We start from the raw sequence: 22,388 nt of genomic DNA, 5'->3' as shown, positions 1-22,388 counted from the left end.
ACCTCGTGTTTCTATGTGCAAAATGTGTGTTTTTTATAGGTTTAGGAGACGAATATCTATCTCTAGGAATTTTCCAGCTTCTTTCTGGAATTTAATTCCTACCTCCTCCACCTTAATCTTTATGTTCCAAGTTTCCAACAATCTTTTTATGAGCTCCAAATACTTTATTTGGGTTCATCATGTTCCAAAGTGTCTCTGAGAATTTTCCCCAAATTTTTAGAGGTCACGGAGTATTTTTCGTGGCTTAAATATCAATTCTGGACTTTTCTAGAATGCTTTTATCCATGGAATTAATTAATTCCTAAAATAATAAAATATCATGTTTTCCCACCAATGCTCAAAGCCCATGTGCAATATTCCTAATAAATCCTAAAGGCCCATGCATTTATTTACTAATGGGCTTTAATGATTATTTAGGCCCATCAGTGCAGGCGGATGGTGCAACGTCAATTAGTACCATATCGCTAGTTGACGTGGATGTGGGGAGTTTTTCTTCCTATATATATCTACCAACCCCTTGGACAAAGCACACAAAAACTACCGTATTGAGAGCCCCTAGTTTGGGAAATCCCTTGTGTAGTAAATTATATTTTTCTCCACTTTCTCTCGCCGTCGCCGTTGCCGTCGTTGTCGCCGCTGCCGTCGCCGTCGCCTGAGACGAGCAAGTCTGCGCCACCGGCGCTGCAGGCAGGCTCTCCAGAAGCCGGACAACTCCACGAGTAGTTCGCCGCTGTCCATCATCACCGGCCACCATCTGCAGGTTCGCTGTCCTGGCTATCAAAGCTCGGCGTGCTCTCTGTTACAGCATGCAGCTCCTGGTCGTCAACCTCCTACGTAAATATTTTATTCATCAAATTAATATGCTAATGACGCCGTGCTTATTTCATCCATATGCAATCATTGATCCTTTTTGTTTATTCTGAATTGTAAAATACTAGTTCACGTAATACATCTTTTTAATCTCTACAGTTTCTTCGTTTTAATTGCGATTTGGTTCATTCAACTTGCGCTAGGTTCGTAATTTCATAACCTACATGTTCATACTACTGTTAGATGTGTTTTCAACTTTTAAAATTCGTGATTAGGTTTAATCTATTATTTTAATAAAGGAAATCTTGTTTATTTCATATCTTTTGCGTTTTAGATCCGTTTTGACCCATTCAAGCTGCGTTAGATTCATAGCGACAAGATCTACGCGTTAGTAACAATGTTTGTCATGTCACTAATACTAGAATTTTATGGTTTAAATCATATCTTGATTAATAATTATGCAACTGGGTTTTGTAAATAAAATATGATTCGTTTTACTTTAGTTTTATAATTCAAATCTAAATTTGATTTAATCCAATTTATATAAGACTTTATATAGTTAAATAAATGAAGCCTATAGTTTTCTTTTCCGCGTATAAAGTAAATCTTTCGGTAGTTGTATCTTTTCAACCGTAGCTTCGATTAGCGTGCTCTTCGCGTCTGTGTGTTCGTAGCGAGACGTAGATTTGTTTCACAAACTTTTTATCTTGATTTTATGTTTGGTGTACTGTTCTGATTTAGTTCTATTGTTTGCTTCGTGTATGATTTGTATGGATGCTTGTGTGGTGCTTTATGATTACGTCCAGTCGGTGAGATTTATGTGTTGAATCAAGAAGAAGAAGAAGAAGAAGAACGTTGAAGATTAAAGCTTACCGAAGATCGGTGTTTTAAGGCAAGTATAGCATGGGATCTTCCTTGTTGTCCTATACACCTTTAATCACTTAATTCATATTGCATGCGTCTACCTTGACTACCACTAAGGACATCCTAGTCTTTTGGACTTGTACCTTGACACCTTTGGGATATGCATTGGGTAGCTTGATGCTAGTGCTCAACCACAACCATGATCTTGTAACTTGACTAATGGTATATGCAATAAACATTAAAAGATGCTTTTTAGCAACATGGAATCAGGGGGCTAGAGCATTGGGCTGTTTTGATGGTGCTCTAGATTCCTCTCCCTAAGGACTTATCTGTAAGTGATCATCCGGGACTTATAGTACAGCTGTGAGGGCTATATGGCTCTGGCTTTAGCTCAGTATGAGGACCTTTTCTAGCTTGTTAGAGGTTACCTTTATTGGCGTAAGAATGGCTTACCGAATCAGGTATAGTGCGGCCTCTGTCCCCATGTGTATAGGCTACGTGTCAATGTGCCATCGGGAAGGGGGGCTCTACATCTGTTTGCCGAGTGAATCTAATGGCCCTAACTTGTTAGACGAACCTTTGAAAGGCTTCCTAGTGAACCCTGCCGACCTTCCTTGGTAGTGGGTCAAGAGGCTGATCACCTCGGGCGAAAGGGTAAATCACGACTCACAGTGAAAGTGTACAACCTCTACATAGTGTAAAACTGGTATATCAGCCGTGCTCACGGTCACGAGCGGCCTTGGAACATTTACGGAATAGATGATGAACACTGATGATACTGATGATAAAGATGCTCATTAATGGTTAATTGTTTATGCTATTCATTACTCATGTTTACCTGGTCATGTGTGTATGGGCTTGTGAATAAACTTGTTGCCACCCAATTGCTAAAAGATGACTCATTAAAAGCTAATCGCAGTTAAACCAGTGTCAGCCTTTTGAGCCTCATGAACCCCATGTTATATTTGTTGAGTACGACATGTACTTACGCTTGTTTTACTTTTTAAATCTTTGGAAAATTCCGGATGGGTACCAGATTGCTAGAGTTTGGAGGAATTAGGCTTGTGATCAAACAGTCAGTTGTCCCTGTGGAATTAGAGTCTTCGCCTGAAGATCGGAGTTGTCTTTCCGCTATCTATACTCTGAGGTTATATTCTTTATACTAATATGTTATGTATTTAAGCATTGTCTATTGATATTACCCTTATTTGTAGCTATATGTGAGATTTGACTTCCTGGGCTCACATATGGTGTGTATCTGGTTTTATTCTTAAAACCGGGTGTTACAAAGTGGTATCAAAGCAATGCTGACTGTAGGACGCAAGCCTAGTTAGAAATTGGCCATCTTAAGGTTTTGAAATTGTTATAAAATCCCTGTTCTATAAATCTTGATATTTACCTCTCTACTATATATCTATCCTTGATATTTATCTCCTCCTTGATGCTTATTTTAAAGTTTTGGTTCTCATCTTCACTCCTTGGTTTGATATGCTTTTAGAACTGTTCCTCATCAGCTTCTTGCGTAATCTGAAGAAGAGTCTTAGGATTGTTACCCCTAGCATAATGAGGACGATAGTGTCGCAAGTTGAGTCAATGATTGAATTGTGCATCGTTATTGCTTGTTGAATTGTCATTATGCTTATGATTGTTTCGTATCTTTGTAATGATTGCAATGATCTTGTTGGATGTTCCCATAATTTCATTTAATTTATAGGCCTAAGGTATAAGGATTAGTGAAATAAACAGTTGGGTTATGGTATTCTTCTGATTCCTCTATCCTGTCTTTTTAGAGTAGTCTGCACTCTTCGGCTTATATCTCTATTCTTGGACAACCAAAAATCATGAGAAAATTCTGGACAATAGTAGACATCAATATCTTTCTCTGAGCGTAAGAATCATCCTGATAGCTATTTTGGTTGTAGAGATACGAAAATCACAAGCCGATGCATCTGTGCTGTTTGGAACCCAGAACAGTTCTGTTGTGCACTGTTTTGGACCACCTAAACTGCAGAATTTGGAAAAGTGTTCTATAAGGAAGTTGTGGAGAATTTTATAAGCTTTCCAGTGGTATAAGCTAAAATATCATTGGATTAACAGAATATGAGTTACAGCTGTTTTAGTACGCTGCTGTTTTTCTGCTCGCGAGGAATTTTGGATTTCTTGTTCTCGCCTATATACACGGGTATCAATGAGATGACAGAACATCTTGATATTAGATGGCTCATCTAAAAGAATTTGCAAGTTGTGCTTCGTGTTCCCTAGTTTATCTTTTCTTAAGGGGGGTAGCCAAGTTGAAGAATTTACAAGATGAAGTACCCTATGTTCTAGTTTGCGCAGTGGAAGTGTGGTGGTACCCAAAGATGTGAAAGAAGTTCAGAGTCTCAATGAGGTTTGATTAAAGGTTCAAGGGAGGTTTAACCAAGATCATCAAGATATTGATAATGCTACTGGAAGAGGTTTTATGTTAGTTTGGATCAAGAAACTTCAGCTAAGTGTTTGAAGGAGTCCAAGAAGAGGTTGAAGTAAAACCTAAGTATTACCTTTGCCAGATCCGAACGAGAGCTTCATATCTACAAGGATGCACCTTGTCAAGGTGTGGGATGTGTCCTTAAACCAGAAGAAAAATAGTGGCTTGTTCATTAAGTCAACTAAGGAAGCGTGAGTTGAACTACCTAACATGCATCTAGAGTTATCCATTGTGGAGCATGGAAGTACTGTCTTTTTAGAAGTAAAAGTGGTATCTAAGGGGATCACAAGAATCTACAGGACATCTTCACCAAGTTGGTCTTGAGCTTGTGATGTCTTTGTTGGAATGAAATTGCTTATGACTTGGAAAAGTGCTATCACCTAGAGAAGTAAAAGTCGCAGCTGATGCCCTTAGCAACGGAGAGTCATGCTAAGAAGGTTCGGGTGACACCAAGGACTAAGAATTGTATTCCAAGTTCAAGCAACTTGATTGGAATCATTAATGTTTTGAAGATTGGTAGTAGAATTTCCTTCTGATCAAGAGATTTGTCAGGCTTTGTTGGAAGGTGGATATTTAAGAAAGAGAATTGATATTACGAACTGAAAAAGAAAGGTGGCCTAGTGATTGGAGCTACCTGAGAGTTGTTCAAGGTGCCTGTTAAAATCTTGGAATCAGTTTGGCAAGTTACTTGGAGTAAGGTCAACCGGTATGCAAAGTTAAGTGGGAATTCTTATCAAGACGATGGAGCTACACGATGAAGTAAAGAAGAATCCAAAGATGGAGTATCCCTATCTCTTAGTCGACGTCTTCTGAATCTCAGGGACGAGATTCATCTTAAGGGGGGTAGAATTGTAACACCCCAAAATTTGCCACTTTTGAAAATAGAGTTAAAATGATTTATTTGTGATTTTTTGTGCACATGAAAACATAGGAAAATAAAAATTTTCATTAATTTAAAATTTATCATAAGGTAGAAACGTGTTTGTTGCATTCATGCCGGTCGCACCTCATGTTTCTATGTGCAAAATGTGTGTTTTTTATACGTTTAGGAGACGAATATCTATCTCTAGGAATTTTCCAGCTTCTTTCTAGAATTTAATTCCTACCTCCTTCACCTTAATCTTTATGTTCCAAGTTTCCAACAATCTTTTTATGAGCTCCAAATACTTTATTTGGGTTCATCATGTTCCAAAGTGTCTCTGAGAATTTTCCCCAAATTTTTGGAGGTCACGGAGTATTTTTCGTGGCTTAAATATCAATTCTGGACTTTTCTAGAATTATTTTATCCATGGAACTAATTAATTCCGAAAATAATAAAATATCATGTTTTCCCACCAACGCTCAAAGCCCATGTGCAATATTCCTAATAAATCCTAAAGGCCCATGCATTTATTTACTAATGAGCTTTAATGATTATTTAGGCCCATCAGTGCAGGCGGATGGTGCAACGTCAATTAGTACTATATCGCTAGTTGACGTGGATGTAGAGAGTTTTTCTTCCTATATATATCTACCAACCCCTTGGGCAAAGCACACCAAAACTACCGTATGGGGAGCCCCTAGTTTGAAAAATCCCTCGTGTAGTAAATTATATTTTTCTCCTCTTTCTCTCGCCGCTGCCGTCGCCGTCGCCTGAGACGAGCAAGTCTGCGCCACCGGCGCTGCAGGCGGGCTCTCCAGAAGCCGGACAACTCCACGAGTAGTTCGCCGCTGTCCATCATCACCGGCCACCATCTGCAGGTTCGCTGTCCTGGCTATCAAAGCTCGGCGTGCTCTCTGTTACAGCATGCCACTACTGGAAACGCGTGCTTTGCCGAGGGCCTGAGGATTTGCCGAGGGCCAAATCTCGGGCACTCGGCAAAGACACTCTTTGCCGAGGGCCAGCCACAGGAGCCCTCGGTAAAGAACAGCCCTCGACAAAGAGGCCTTTGCCGAGGGTTCGACCCTCGGCAAAGACAGGCCCACGGCAAATCAAATCTTTGCCGAGGGCCGCGGCCCTCGGCAAAGATGCCCTCGGCAAATTAGGCCCGTTGGGTCACGGCGGCCATTCCCGTCAAACTTTGCCGAGGGCCACCCGTTAGGCCCTCGGCAAAGGTTTTTTTTTTGGCAAATTTTTTTTTAAAAAAAAAGTCTTTGCCGAGGGCCCTAGACCAGGCCCTCGACAAAGATTTTTTTGGAACCAGTTTTTCGGCCAAAATTTTTTTTTATAAATCGTCTTTGCCGAGGGCCCGAGGCGAGGCCCTCGGCAAAGAAGCCCTTTGCCGAGGGCCAGGCTAGGCCCTCGGCAAAGATTTTTTTTTGTTTTTTTAGGCCAGTTTTTTTGTGGTGCTACAATACATTGTTTTGAACTCAATTTTAAAATTTGAACCAATTTTGACTTTTTTTGTATATTTCCTTAATTTATTTCGATTCTTTGATTTTTTTTGAATATGTCAAATTTGAACTGCAGGTGCATGGAATATTGCAATGTAGTGTTTTAAAAAATGTTATTCATGTTAATTGGTGCATGTTGAGTCCCTATCCACGAACTCGCATCAAATTTCGCGCATCTTCTTCACATAACATGACGACCGACTTGCCGAAAAAGTGTTTTAAAATTATATAAAATCCATACGAAGTCCGAAAATCACGAAACTTGGCGAGATGTCATGTTATCGCATGTGTAGGCTGTGGTAAAAAATTGAGAAGGTTTCGAGCAAGTGGGGACATCGGATGCCAAAAACCCAGACATCTCACATGTGGAGATGTCTGGGTTTCAGGCATCCGACGTCGCAACTCGCTCGAAACCTTCTCAATTTTTTACCATAGCCTACACATGCGATAACATGACACCTCGACAAGTTTCGTGATTTTTGAACTTCGTATGGATTTTATATAATTTAAAAATAGTTTTCCGACAAGTTCCTCGTCATGTTACGTGAAGAAGATGCCCGAAATTTGATGTGAGTTCGTGGATAGGGACTCAACATACACCAAATACCATGAATAACATTTTTCGAATCACTAAATTGCATTATTCCATCCACCAGCAGTTCAAATTTGAAATATTTGAAAAAAATCAAGGAAAAGAAATAAATTAGGAAAATATATCAAACAAAGTCAAAATTGACCCAAATTTTAAAATTGAGTTTTAAATAATGTATTATAGCACCAAAAAAAACTAGGTTCAAAAAACAAAAAAAATAAAAAATCTTTGCCGAGGGCCTAGCCTGGCTCTCGGCAAAGGGGATCTTTGCCGAGAGCCTGGCCAATGACCCTCGGCAAAGAAAATTTTAAAAAAAAAACAAAAAATCTTTGCCAAGGGCCCTGCATCTGGGCCCTCGGCAAAGGGCCCAACCCTAAATCGGCCAGCGGCCTGGCCCAAAATTGCCGCCCACATTTCATACGCCACTGCTGCGTGCCGCCGCCGCTGCTCGCCCCGCCGCCGCCCCACGCCCCGCCGCCCCACCACCGCACCGCCCGACCTCCGCGCCGCCCCGGCGCGCCTGCTCGCGCAGTTCCCGCGGCTCGAGTCGCTGGCCGTGAACGGGAAGCCCCGCGCGGCCATGTATGGCCTCATACCCGACGACTGGGGCGCCTACGCCCGCCCCTGGGTCACCGAGCTCGCCGCGCCGCTCGAGTGCCTCAAGGCGCTCCACCTCCGCCGCATGGTCGTCACGGACAACGACCTCGCTGAGCTCGTCCGTGCCAGGGGCCACATGCTGCAGGAGCTCAAGCTCGACAGGTGCACCGGCTTCTCCACGGATGGACTCCGCCTCGTTGCCCACTCCTGCAGTTACTCGTACTCCTCGATTCTCTTGCTCTTGTTAGCTCCGATCTGGGTGCTGGAGGAAGTAAGATCGAATTGGGGTTACTGAGATGGTGACAATGAGGGGGCGTAGCTACTGTCTAGTCGTTGATTCCCCGAAACGGTTGTGGAGTCATAGCACCCATCACTTTCTGCAAGTAGAAACTTGTGCTACCTTACGGAGAGTTTTTACCAAAAAGCAGGTTTGAGATCTAGCGCTAAAAATTGGGTGGACTGCCCTCAAATGATTAGAGATCCTAACTAATCATCATAGAAGATCCGGAGAAGTCTTAGGAGTGCATCTTCAAACCTGTATCATTACAGTTCGTGGCTTCTGCTGTAGATTTCTCCAAAAAAGAAAGTTTAATTGATGGTGTTAATTGTGAATAATTTGATTATGGGATGCCTTATTCGATATATATTATATATAAAGAAAAGTTGAGTCATCGAGCAAACCACTGGGAACATGGAAGGTTGGGCTGTGTTTTGTCTTTGGATAGATCTACCAGAAAAGGAGTCTTTAAATGACCCCAAATTTACGTGTAGCATGATTGATGGGAATATTTAATGCAAGTCCAGTTAAATTAAAACAAGGATAATATCCACTGGCTGAGTTGAACTTCTGTGATTCTCTTGGTTCTAAAATTCTAACAAAATGCCCAAGCAACATGTAAACAGTGCGTAGGTCTTTCATTTTCTGTATGCTGCTAGGAGCTTTTGGTGTTTCCTGATCACCCCCGTGACATACTGTTTTAGGTGTCAGGACAGGGATTGTTATTCGTTGATTGCTTAAAAAGGGGGTTACATTTATTTGCCTGTAGGCTGTAGTGCATCCTTTTGTTATTTGGTTTTCCCCTTTAGTATTCTTTTAGCTGCTAATATTGTGACGAAATCATCACACTAACTTGTGGTGCTAAATTTCATCAGATCACTGAGAACTTTGTTTCTAGTAGTTTAGCTTAGTATAGCTTTACTTCAAGTTCATACCTGGGTTTTGCTCATTTATTAGGTTCAACCATATGTTCTTGTCACCTCAACAACCTGTCAAAATTTTTGTATATGCTGCTTCGAATAGCCCTATCGCTTACCTTGTTGTATTCTCATGTAAAATAGAGTTTTCTGTTCAATCCGTGGTAAACAATGGTTGTCACTTCTTTCACAGCACAGGGAGAAAGCATGGTTTTCAAGTTCAGTGAAGTCGAGATTGCAGTACTTAGGACCACAGCCAGGCATTCCAGTTCTAGATGACGAGCACGTTAAGGGCGTTCATCTCGATCAATTAGCTGGCCTAGTAGATGCCTTTTGCCTTATGGTTCTTGATCCGGAAAAGGTTAAGCAGCCTTTTTTTTCACTTTCCTATTGTTGCTCTCATGTTTTGTGCTACCATGTGTATGATGTTTATATTAAGAGTGCTGTGTTCACTATTTTCATGCAGAGGATAAACCTAAAATTTTGACTTACCTTACCACGAGGAACCAAAATAATATAATCTTGCAAAAATTGTTTGGATTCAGAATTTATTTTTGGATTTTTTAAGTTCCCTATTTGGTGATACGATTGTAGTCACACACTATTTTTGAAAATTGTAATGCTGAGGATATAGTGTGAGAAAATGATGACTTTGGCGCTAAATAGGAATGAAGATAGGTTATGGTTCTTTTTATTGTACTGAATCCGCCCACAATTTTCAATTTACACTCCCGGCCGGCCCTGCCCCCGGCCTTAAAATGGTCTCAGCATTTCTGTGAAGATTACAATCCCCGTAAATATAGAGGCACTCTCTTTTCTACCCCTGCAGTTCCATTTAGGCTGATGCAACTACCAGATGTATACCAGGTTCTCCTAGAAAGGTTTGGTCTGGTTCTTCTAAGCTGGGATGAGATTTTATGCGAGCTCCGCCTTTTTTCCTGGAACTGATGGCTTATTATTTTTCCATCTAGATATGTCAAGATGCAATGCCCTGATTGTGGCTCAGTGCCTGATGAACCGGCACTGTGTTTGCTTTGTGGCAAACTATGTTCGCCTAGTTGGAAACCATGCATGCTGCAGGTGATAGAACTTTGCTTGTAAAAGTTCCTATTACCTTGTGTTGTGCCATAATTTATCAAACGCCTGTCCTAATTTTATTTGTTTGTAGGACTGGTAAATGCCAGAATCATGCATTGCAATGTGGTGCTGGTATTGGCATATTTCTTCTAGTGAGGGTACGTACTAGCTCATTACTTTTTTTCCCTTGAACATGCAGGAGAGCTGCATATCTTTTATATTAAGAAGAAAAGGGGCATGAGAAACCCCAAATAACAAAGAACCACCCTAGCTCATTACACATGATACTATTTTGTCCAGTATAACGTCCTCTGTTCTTTCTTATGTGAATATGCTTCAATTTTGATGGTCTTCTGCGCAGAAAACAACAATCCTGTTGCAGCGATCTGCTCGTCTGGCCTTTTGGCCGTCTCTATACCTTGATTCTTTTGGAGAGGAGGTATTGCTTAATTTCCTAATGTTTGTTATTCTTATATGGACTTATAGCTGTTTGTTACATTCTCCGCTTGAAATTTTACCTCCTGCTGATGAACCCACTTGAGCTTCTCCGCCACACAGCAGAAGTTCATTTGGCCTCAAAATCAGATGCATGCTTCTATTGTGAACATGAAATAAAATGTCCCATATGTGAAATCTTTAGATGTTTGATTTTTCCTCGAGAACAATAACAAGTGAAACTGATTTCAGATCATCTGAATGACCATCAATGGATGATGTGATGGATCTTATCATTTGTATCTAGTCATAAACTACCACCTGTATATATATTAACCTCAAGAATAAGTGAAACTCCTACGATTGAAACTGTGCATTGAGGAAAGTGGGCATTCTTTCATGACAATGTGAGCTTATGCTCTTTACCTTTTTGGGATGTTTGGAACTTTGGATGCAGGATCATGAAATGCAGAGAGGAAATGCTCTTTACCTTTTTTCAATTGAGTCTAATCTTTTTGTATTCCTAGATTACTAGATGCAATCTCTAAGTTCCAAAACTGTTTTCCCGGATTACTCACACATGCAATCTCTGCTCCTTTGTGCAGCCTCCGTCCGCGGGTTCCAATCATCCCGGTAGTGCGTCACCGGGTGATCCCGCCTTTCCTTCACCACCGTCTCATAGGCTACCTTGATGAGGACTAGTGCTAGGTGATGTGGTTGGACTTTATTGTAATATTTGTGGTTTATGGTTCTGACTTGTGCTTGGATTTCATGAACTTGTCGTAATAAACATGTGAATGATGATGAACATGTGACTTGTCATTGTAATATATTGTGATTTGTGGTTCACAATTATGGTTGTGATATATTGTGAGAAAATGGGTTCTGTGTGATATATATATGTGATGGTTTATATATATATGTATATATATGAAATGCTTGTGTCGATGGAATGCAAAAAACAAAAAAAAAATTAAATTTATGCCTCTTTGCTGAGGGCAATGACCAAGGCCCTCGGCAAAGAAGGGTCCTTTGCCGAGGGCCGTCCCATTGCCCTCGGCAAAGATTTATTGAAAAAATTCTGGAACATTTCGTTGCCGAGGGCCATGGTTGGAGGCCCTCGGCAAAGACTTTTTAAAAAAAATTAAAATTTCTTTGCCGAGGGCCTGCGGGGAAGCCCTCGGCAAAGATTTTTTCAAAAAAAAAGAATAATTCTTTGCCGAGGGCCTGCGGGGAAGCCCTCGGCAAAGATTTTTTGGAAAAATTTTGCAACATTTCTTTGCCGAGGGCCATGGTTGGAGGCCCTCGGCAAAGACTTTTTCAAAAAAAAAAGAATAATTCTTTGCCGAGGGCCGTCCCATTGCCCTCGGCAAAGATTTTTTGGAAAAATTCTGCAACATTTCTTTGCCGAGGGCCATGGTTGGAGGCCCTCGGCAAAGACTTTTTAAAAAAAAAAAAAATTTCTTTGCCGAGGGCCTGCGGGGAAGCCCTCGGCAAAGATTTTTTCAAAAAAAAAGAATAATTCTTTGCCGAGGGCCGTCCCATTGCCCTCGGCAAAGATTTTTTGGAAAAATTCTGCAACATTTCTTTGCCGAGGGCATGGTTGGAGGCCCTCGGCAAAGATTTTTCAAAAAAAAAAGAATAATTCTTTGCCGAGGGCCCCCGGAGACGGCCCTCGGCAAAGACTCCGTCCCAGGCGCCGGTACCGTGACGGCTGCTTTTCTTTGCCGAGTGCCGCTCCAGCCCTCGGCAAAGGCTTTGCCGAGTGCCCGATAAAGGGCCCTCGGCAAAGACCCTCTTCGCCGACTCAAAATTCCCCGAGAGCTCTTTGCCGAGGGCTGCCCTCGGCAAAGCCTTTGCCGAGGGTTAATGGGCCTTTACCGAGGGCCTCAGGCCCTCGGCAAAGAGGCCGTCTCCAGTAGTGTGCAGCTCCTGGTCGTCAACCTCCTACGTAAATATTTTATTCATCAAATTAATATGCTAATGACGCCGTGCTTATTTCATCCATATGCAATCATTGATCCTTTTTGTTTATTCTGAATTGTAAAATACTAGTTCACGTAATACATCTTTTTAATCTCTACAGTTTCTTCGTTTTAATTGCGATTTGGTTCATTCAACTTGCGTTAGGTTCGTAATTTCATAACCTACATGTTCATACTACTGTTAGATGTGTTTTCAACTTTTAAAATTCGTGATTAGATTTAATCTATTATTTTAATAAAGGAAATCTTGTTTATTTCATATCTTTTGCGTTTTAGATCCGTTTTGACCCATTCAAGCTGTGTTAGATTCATAGCGACAAGATCTACGCGTTAGTAACAATGTTTGTCATGTCACTAATACTAGAATTTCATGGTTTAAATCATATCTTGATTAATAATTATGCAACTGGGTTTTGTAAATAAAATATGATTCGTTTTACTCTAGTTTTATAATTCAAATCTAAATTTGATTTAATCCAATTTATATAAGACTTTATATAGTTAAATAAATGAAGCCTATAGTTTTCTTTTCCGCGTATAAAGTAAATCTTTCGGTAGTTGTATCTTTTCAACCGTAGCTTCGATTAGCGTGCTCTTCGCGTCTGTGTGTTCGTAGCGAGACGTAGATTTGTTTCACAAACTTTTTATCTTGATTTTATGTATGGTGTACTATTCTGATTTAGTTCTATTGTTTGCTTCGTGTATGATTTGTATGGATGCTTGTGTGGTGCTTTATGATTACGTCCAGTCGGTGAGATTTACGTGTTGAATCAAGAAGAAGAAGAAGAAGAACGTTGAAGATTAAAGCTTACCGAAGATCGGTGTTTTAAGGCAAGTATAGCATGGGATCTTCCTTGTTGTCCTATACACCTTTAATCACTTAATTCATATTGCATGTGTCTACCTTGACTACCACTAAGGACATCCTAGTCTTTTGGACTTGTACCTTGACACCTTTGGGATATGCATTGGGTAGCTTGATGCTAGTGTTCAACCACAACCATGATCTTGTAACTTGACTAATGGTATATGCAATAAACATTAAAAGATGCTTTTTAGCAACATGGAATCAGGGGGCTAGAGCATTGGGCTGTTTTTATGGTGCTCTAGATTCCTCTCCCTAAGGACTTATCTGTAAGTGATCATCCGGGACTTACAGTACAGCTGTGAGGGCTATATGGCTCTGGCTTTAGCTCAGTATGAGGACCTTTTCTAGCTTGTTAGAGGTTACCTTTATTGGCGTAAGAATGGCTTGCCGAATCGGGTATAGTGCGGCCTCTGTCCCCATGTGTATAGGCTGCGTGTCAATGTGCCATCGGGAAGGGGGGCTCTACATCTGTTTGCCGAGTGAATCTAATGGCCCTAACTTGTTAGACGAACCTTTGAAAGGCTTCATAGTGAACCATGCCGACCTTCCTTGGTAGTGGGTCAAGAGGCTGATCACCTCGGGCGAAAGGGTAAATCACGACTCACAGTGAAAGTGTACAACCTCTGCAGAGTGTAAAACTGGTATATCAGCCGTGCTCACGGTCACGAGCGGCCTTGGAACATTTACAGAATAGATGATGAACACTGATGATACTGATGATAAAGATGCTCATTAATGGTTAATTGTTTATGCTATTCATTACTCATGTTTACCTGGTCATGTGTGTATGGGCTTGTGAATAAACTTGTTGCCACCCAATTGCTAAAAGATGACTCATTAAAAGCTAATCGCAGTTAAACCAGTGTCAGCCTTTTGAGCCTCATGAACCCCATGTTATATTTGTTGAGTACGACATGTACTTACGCTTGTTTTACTTTTTAAATCTTTGGAAAAATCCCGGATGGGTACCAGATTGCTAGAGTTTAGAGGAATTAGGCTTGTGATCAACCAGTCAGTTGTCCCTGTGGAATTAGAGTCTTTGCCTGAAGATCGAAGTTGTCTTTCCGCTATCTATACTCTGAGGTTATATTCTTTATACTAATATGTTATGTATTTAAGCATTGTCTATTGATATTACCCTTATTTGTAGCTATATGTGAGATTTGACTTCCTGGGCTCACATATGGTGTGTATCTGGTTTTGTTCTTAAAACCGGGTGTTACATGGTACTGAGGATTTCTACCTAAGTGAACATTACAAGTATGTATACAAACATATAAGCTAATGAGGATTGTCGATATGTATACGTCTTGAGAATCGATATGAAGTAACTGGGCTCAGGCACACTGGACATCTCATGCACAAATGCAAAAATATAATTAACTGATTAACTTTACTTGTTAGTAAAGTTAATTCACAAGAATATATACAATCCATCATTAATTAGACATAATTCACAAGTCTAATTCATATGACTGCTTTCATATGATTTCAACTGCTGCATTAACAAGAGCTCTACTAAATCATATGAAAACAAAAGAGACTGGGCCATTAAGTATGTGACAGTCTGACTGAAACTAACCTTATAACCTTAACATGATTCAATTGGCACATGCCCTCAGATCAGTAGAAAATCCAATCCCCTCGACGAGATGATATCCTGCAAAGAGAAGAGATGAAAAAATGGTGTGTATTCAACTAATGTAGTAATAGAAGTTCAGTTATCTCTTACAGAAAATTAGAACAATATCCAAATGTACAACAACCGACCTTAGCTATGATGTACTATATAAATAGAATGCAATATACACCTAAGCTGTAGCTTTCAACTGTACCTAAATAATCAATCCAGCGCATTTCAGTGACCTCATTTTGAGTTGGTTCAGATGCAACATTGGTGTTTAAATTGAGCACTAAAATAAAAGATTTGGTGCAAGAAAAAACATCAGGCTGATATAAATACCCCGTAACATAAATGCATGGTATACAGTTCCATGTAAAACTAAGTTAACATGCGGAATGCAATTTTACACGATAGAGTAAATGAGCAGCAGTAGCAGGCAAACAACAATCTTTTCTATTTCAATGTTGTTGCAGTTGCACTTATAGTAGTGCTAGTGGAGTAAGTACTATTATTGTTCTATCCTATAAATGGCACACGGAAAGAATGCCATAAATGCATAAACTTTGATGTAGTATCCCTGCAACAGAAAATAGAAGGTTTCCACTTTCCAGAAAAAATAACACTAGAAGTCATAGAGGAAATCAATTCTCTAAAAAGCATTATAACTTGCAGCATACCTTAACACATTTCACATTTCTGAAAATAAAAAATCCAACAAAACGGTTAATTTTGCTAGAATTACATAAATCAATTACTGAGATGCTAGTACGATTCTACAACATTAACTGAAACTTTCAGTACAACCCTTTATGAGGAGCCACGTTTAAAAACTGCATCAATGCCTGAATTCGAAGTACAGTTTTAACGCCTTTAAAAAATTTAACGTGATGAATCTAAAAATAAAAAATCTGACAGAACAGTTAATTTTGCTAGAATTACATAAATCAATTACTGAGATGCTAGCATGATTGTACAACATTAACTGAAGCTTTTAGTACAGCCCTTTAAGAGGAGTCACGTTTTAAAACCGCATCAATGCCTGAATTCGAAGTACAGTTTTTACGCCTTTAAAAAATTTAACATGATGAAATAAAAATCATAAGGAACACCAAGAAACAGGCTGGCATTATTGGTCCAAGGATGTACAGAGAGCTCCAGAATCATAAACATGCTAAAAATTTAGGTATGTTAGAAGGCATGTGAGAGAATTGAGCTAATTTTCTACTCTGTAAGATGTCCAGACCATTGTCCTAACAAAAGCAACTACTAAAGAAGTGAACTAGCTCAGGCCAAAAATACCCTGAATCAAACTCACTCAAGCATGACCCAGTTTCAGGCAACCATCACTAGTGTCTAAGGCAAGGAATAGATGTTGGAACTAGGTAACTAATATTATCAGACTTTTTAAAGCTGAAATAGAAATTTGGGGGGCTTTTTTTCCTGTAACACAGTCACACATGCTAGTGCTAATTTGCAGACTGAACCTATACATCGTCCAAAGAGTGATTAATTATGTAGTATTTCTGTCATGTAGGAGCGCTAAGTTCAGATTGTAGGTTATATGATCTTACAACAAAGGATAGTAATTTGAATCCGATGCAAGTAAATGTCCCAACTCCCAACCATTTTGTCCTCTACGGTTTAGTTAAGAAAATCTCAACACCAGTTAAATGTTTCTTAAGAAAATCTCAACACCAGTTAAATGTTTCTTCTGTTCTCTCGCCACTTCCATCATCTCTCTACTGCCTAACTCTTACAAAAACAACTGTACAAAAAACAGACAAGGGCCAGGTGGGAAGTGCATTACATATTCTTGTATGACGATGCATTTAATCACAACACCATCCACCAGAGGCTAGCACATAGCAGTCAATTGCAAAACAACAGTTAGCTTGCATTGACATTTCATAAAACACCTAGATTACACGGAGTGGCAGCACAGAGCAGCAAGCATGTAGCAGCAGCACAGAGCAACCAGTAGAGGATTTCCAGCGTCCGAACTCCAGATGCACAGTAGCAGCAACGCTAGGTCGCAGCATGGGGATTGGGGATTATAGGGAGGACAACCTCACCTGGATTCTCCATGCACGACGGCGCCGGCGAGGTAGAGGTACTCGAAGATGAGGCGGATCCGGTACCCCTAATGGCCGCTCAATGCCACGACTTGGCGGAGGGTGAAGGACGGCGATGGATGGGCAAGGCGGGGTGGTGCGACGGATGAGACTTGGTGCTGCCTGCGGCAAGCCGGGAACCCCAAACCCTAATGAATTTGGTGCCAACACAGAGCTGCAGACGATAAGGTGGACGAGCCGCGTCGGCATCGGTGGAGCGCACCAGTGGCGACTAGGCGGGCAGCGAAGGTGGAGGGTGGGAGCGTGATGCGTGGGTGCGGGATCCGACGGCAGAGGGGGTCAGAGAGACTGAGGTGAAATGGGTGAAGAGAGGGGGAGAGAGGAGAGGAGCGCTGAGCACGTTGGACGCAGTACTTGAGTCCGAACTTAACCCATCTTCATAATTTTTTCGGGTCCGATGGCTCAGGCTATAGACGTGTTTTATTAAAATGCGTCGCTGACTACTTTTGTAGGGCTGCAGCCTTTTGTACGTGCAGCATTTGTAGGTGCGGCTGTTGATTGAGCCGCCCCTACAAATCGCAACATCGGAGGCTGCTGGTGAGTGAGCCGCCCCTACAAATCAACCCATTTGTAGGGGCGGCTGGTCTCGTGGGTCCCGAGCATGCCCACTGTAGGAGCGCCTCCATCCCCAGCCGCCCCTACAAAAAAAATTGAGCCGTTGCTAGAAACCTTTTCTGTAGTAGTGAGTTTTCAACCAAACCCAACACCTTCGAAGAGGCAGCAATGGGAAATCAGGGAGACTTTGATAGTGATCCCCTCATCCACAGTAGGCATCTGAGGACTCCCATTGTAGGCCGTCATCTTGCTTTACAAGCATTCTTCTGAGCATGACTTACCCGAAGAGCCTTCTCCCAACATTGCTGCAGCGTCTGTAGGCATTGGGGATGGTGGCATGGTGGTTGATCTAGGTATTTGCTCAATCTAATTAAGAATATCAGTTAAGAAGATGTGGTGTGCTCTGAGAAAGCTTCCACCACATCCTGTTTTATAGGCGACTAACGAACCAGCTGTAGGTGGACCTGACTATGAGATTCATACTCCATGGCATCACAAGCGGAATAGTAAAGGAAATGAAAATGAGGCAGCTCGGATTCATCGCTCCACCACATTCTTATCTTTAGTAAGACTTCTTTATGCACTTTATCTAGAGGACTGAAGACCGTTTTTAGTGTAGTAACCGATGGACAGAGCTATCGACTAGCTTGTCTAAAAATCCTTCAAGGCCTACTATCGGTGTTATGGATCATGAGTACCTCACCATCTAGAGAAGAGTCCAACGGGACGGGATGAGCTGAGTTTGCTAAAAGAGAAGCCCAACCTGGATGGGGTAATATCTAGGTCTTGGGAAACAAGCTACCGGCAATGTAGCCTTGGAAACCAAGATATTCATGTTGATCTGATAAGATCAGATGGATTTCCTTGTAACAAACTATGAAACACATTTGTAACTCATAGATTTCTCAGCGCACATGTTAGTCATAGTGCTTGTGTTGTCATCTATAATTACCATAACCAAACATGACTATGCATAGGGCACATGATCCTTACATGGGAAGGCTTGGCGAAGTTTGCCGGCTGTTGCTAGCACAGACGAGGGGAAGAAGAGGAGAAAATGGGAAAGGGAAAAGGAACTGATGGGTGGTTGCTGAGTGGGAGTAGGGGCGCTAGCGTGGTGATAGCAGAGGCTACATCACCAGGAAATATGTTTTGATAGTTTATTTTTTGATATTGTAGATGTTAATATATTTGTCCATGATCCTTGTCAAAATTTAAAAAGTTTGGCTTGTAGCACTAAGCAAAAATGACTTATGATTTGGAAGCAATGATTCTATACCAAAACCTAACTCATGTGTATCAAGCATAACTATTATAGTAAATTACCGAATTGTACAATAGCTAATATAGAAAAGGCTAATAAGTCAAGGTATATATATATGTGTCATCATATAGAACCGGTACGTACGCATGTAGGAAGCAATGATCATATTGATTTACATTACAAGTAGGTGTCAACAAAGTATAGTATGTGATATAAACCACACATGGATTTATGTGTGGTGCAAGGAGAAAAACTTCGAATGGCTATGGAAAAGCAAATAAAGTAAATAAATTACATTTGATATTGAAATGAATTGCACTTCTGGAAATATATTTCATGGAGAATTTAACGAAACAGATTTGATGTTGTAGATATTGGTACATTTTTGTGTGAAGTTGGCAAGTTTATTTAAAGAAGTATGACTTAGGATAAAGCCAAGTGAGCAATAATTATGAGCAGAGGGAGTAATTTATAAATAAAGAGTCCATTTGATTAATTCACCGTATGTAGAGAGTAATTGATGAATAAATACATACATACATAAATAAATAATAGTGCTAATTTCTTTCACTGTATATATGTATACTCGTATTTTAAACAAGTGTCCACTTCTTTTATTATATAGGTACTTGGTGATAGTTGATGATATCTGGCATTGGCAAGATTGGGAAATCATCAGAAGGGCTCTTCCCGAGGGTGTGCCGAGGCGTAGAACACTCGCTACAACTCGTGCCAATGTTATAGCTGAAAAATGTCGTCTCACTAAATTTGACAATGGTGATGCATGTATCTACCGATACGGTGGTATCAATGATCAGGATGCTGCCACGCTATCTAGGAGAGTATTTACTAAGAAAGTCCTGAGCATACATCACAAGAAGAAAGCCCTGATCAGGTCCCCAGCTAGTATTGTATTTGGCACGAAGATCCTGCCCAAGAAGATTGCCGAGATGTGCTGTGGCATGCCCCTTGCAGTAGAGTGTTTGTCGTGGGCAGTGGCAAGCAGCATGGACGTGAAGTGGTACAATATTTTTCGAACCGAGGCAATTTATGATATCATGGGCCATTATTCTACGGAAAAAACTGTCCGACTTGAAAGGCTGCTATGGCACGTGCTGCTGGATGGGCTTCTGAGTAGTGGTAATAATCATGTGTCGTTGAAGCCGCTGGCAGAGAGTCTACGCCTTGGTTATGACGACCTTCCTCTTCATCTCAAGACTTGCCTGTTGTACTGTAGCATGTACCCAACTGGCTACTTGAAGATTGAAAGGCATGGTCTGGTGAGGATATGGATGGCCGAAAGATGTCACACCTAATTTTAAGGATAAAATTGAATGCACTATACTCATGTGTGCACAGGGATCAGTCACACACACAAGTTGACAAATTATATAAAAGTATCATCACAGTGTATCTTCAGTCGCATCATGGCCGAAGGATTTCTTTACCACCAAGCAGGGGAGGAGGAAGCAGCAGCAGCACCAGCAGAAGGTTGCCTTGACGAGCTTGTCTCCAGGGGTCTCTTGCAGCCAGAATCATCAGAAGAGAATAAGCAATACTACAGTGTGCACCCCATGATGCGAGCCTTCCTAGTATGCAAATCAAAACAGGCTACTTTTGCTGCATATCATGAGGAGGACAGTCGTCCGTCGATCTTGGATGCTCGTCGGATCCGTCGGTTGTCTGTCGGTTTCCTGGGAAGGCCGGATGGCGTTGTTTCAGTAATGGATGGAGCACTGCGTACACGCTCCCTTGTGGTTTTTTCTTATCCCTGGCCGCACGCTGGTGGTTGTCTAGTCCGCTGGGAAAAGTTGGAAGATGTGCGAGTGCTGAGCATTGAAAGCACCGGGTTTCCTCTATCTGATATTGATCTGGCAGATATTTGCAGTAGGCTGCTCCGGTTGAGGTACCTGGGTCTCAGGGCCACGCCCATCAGTGGACTTCCGCCGCAAATAGGGAGACTGCGGAGTCTGGAGACCCTGGACGTAAGCAGCACCCACGTAAGTGAGATACCCAAGGAAATCCAGGAATTGTGTGGTTTGGAGACGCTGGACTTGAGCAACACAAGCGTGAAGGAGCTACGGAGAGAGATTGGAAAACTGCAACAGTTGAAGACTCTGAATGTGAGCTACACCAGGGTTAGGGAGCTGCCGAGAGAAATTGGAAAGCTGCAGCGCTTAGAAACTCTGGATGTAAGTCACTCCAGGGTCAGGGAGCTTCCGAGAGAAATTGGGAAACTGCAGCACATGAAGACTCTGAATGTGAGCCACACCAGTGTCAGGGAGCTGCCTTGGTTGCTCACAAACTCGTTCAGTGTGCTTGCTGGTAACAAGTATCCTGCTAAGGCGGGGAAGCTTTCTAACAATGACTTGGCTGTCTTGCGACATCTGGATGAGGAAACTATTTTGTCTTCACTAGTAAAACCTGGAGAGGACCTAACCATCATGTTATATGATTATTCGTATCAGCTTCTCCTTGTCGTAGGACTCAAGATAGTCCGCAGACACATGAGAGTCCCGGAGTGGGTCACACAACACATGGCCAGTGTTTCCACATTGGATATCAGTCTCTGCAAACTGGAGGACGACGACCTTGAATACCTGTGTAATAGAATGCCAAACCTGCAGCACCTTACACTGAGACTTTAAGTCCTCCCAAGGAAGGCTACAGTCAGCACTTATGCGAATCCCAGGTATTGAGGAGAATCTGGAGATTGAGGAGATCAGAGAAGCCCAGGAATAACTGCGCTCATTCTGCCTTGCCGAATGAAATCACAGGAATATGTGGGTGATATATCTTAGAACAGAAGCAATAGCGGTAGCTTAGTTCAACTCTCCGTTTCAAGAAAAAACCAGAAATTTCTGATGCCTGATGCATTTGTTTCTTCGTCCATTTTTGTTTACTGTTTCAGGTCTTTGACAATTATGCACCTTTCACTGATCGCTGTTGCTCGTGGATTATTATATATATCTCTGGTTTGCGTTCTTCAGTCAATAAAGACGTAGTGTTTCACTACTACAAAGAAGTGGACTTGATAAATGACACTTGGCCCCCTTGCCAAGATGTGATGCTTGTTATGTGTGTCGGTGCTTCTTCTCCATGCCGCGTGCCAGTTTGTTACTGAGAAATTTACATACCTCCTGCATTGGACAAAAGAACACGATAATATGTAATAAATAACTGATGTATGTGGTTGTTTGTTTTAAGCGTTGGTATGTTGTACATGTGGCATACAAAAACATCATTCAAACTTTGGTCAATATCTGTACACACTTGGTTCTCAGTTTTTTTTCCCGTTTCACTTTGACATATCTTGTGATCTCTTACATTTACAATGATGCCTCTACAGCGGCTACAGTGCGGCAGGTGAGACGTTCGGCGTCTGCCTCTACAGCGGCTACAGTACCACAGCAGGGAGCCATTGCGGCGCCGCCTTCCCCTGCCGTGCATTCATACAAGGAAGCAGTAGATTATCTATCAATTCTTTCCCTAATCCTACTGATAACCCTTGTACCCCCTCCATGCCGATTATCTCCTTCAGCTCCGTGAGT

At 41.5% G+C, this 22,388-nt stretch overlaps 1 long non-coding RNA gene and 1 pseudogene across 2 annotated transcripts; both read left to right on the top strand.

The window, feature by feature from the left end:
- The first annotated feature begins 9,264 nt into the window (after positions 1-9,264).
- Positions 9,265-11,217, top strand: LOC136483133 (uncharacterized). Of its 2 annotated transcripts, XR_010765321.1 has the most exons (5): positions 9,265-9,778; positions 9,869-9,977; positions 10,066-10,132; positions 10,336-10,413; positions 11,015-11,217. It is a non-coding gene; the product is annotated as an uncharacterized lncRNA (long non-coding RNA). The 2 variants fall into 2 exon arrangements; XR_010765320.1 differs by having other exon boundaries at positions 9,265-9,977.
- A 5,856-nt stretch (positions 11,218-17,073) lies between these two features.
- On the top strand, positions 17,074-21,536 carry LOC136481129 (disease resistance protein Pik-1-like; annotated as a pseudogene).
- The last annotated feature ends 852 nt before the right edge of the window (positions 21,537-22,388 follow it).

The sequence above is a fragment of the Miscanthus floridulus genome, chromosome 9 (assembly GCF_019320115.1).
Source record: "Miscanthus floridulus cultivar M001 chromosome 9, ASM1932011v1, whole genome shotgun sequence".
Taxonomy (NCBI): Eukaryota; Viridiplantae; Streptophyta; class Magnoliopsida; order Poales; family Poaceae; genus Miscanthus; species Miscanthus floridulus.
The sequence above is the reverse complement of the archived record's forward strand: the minus strand, read 5'-3'. Positions and strand labels throughout refer to the sequence as shown.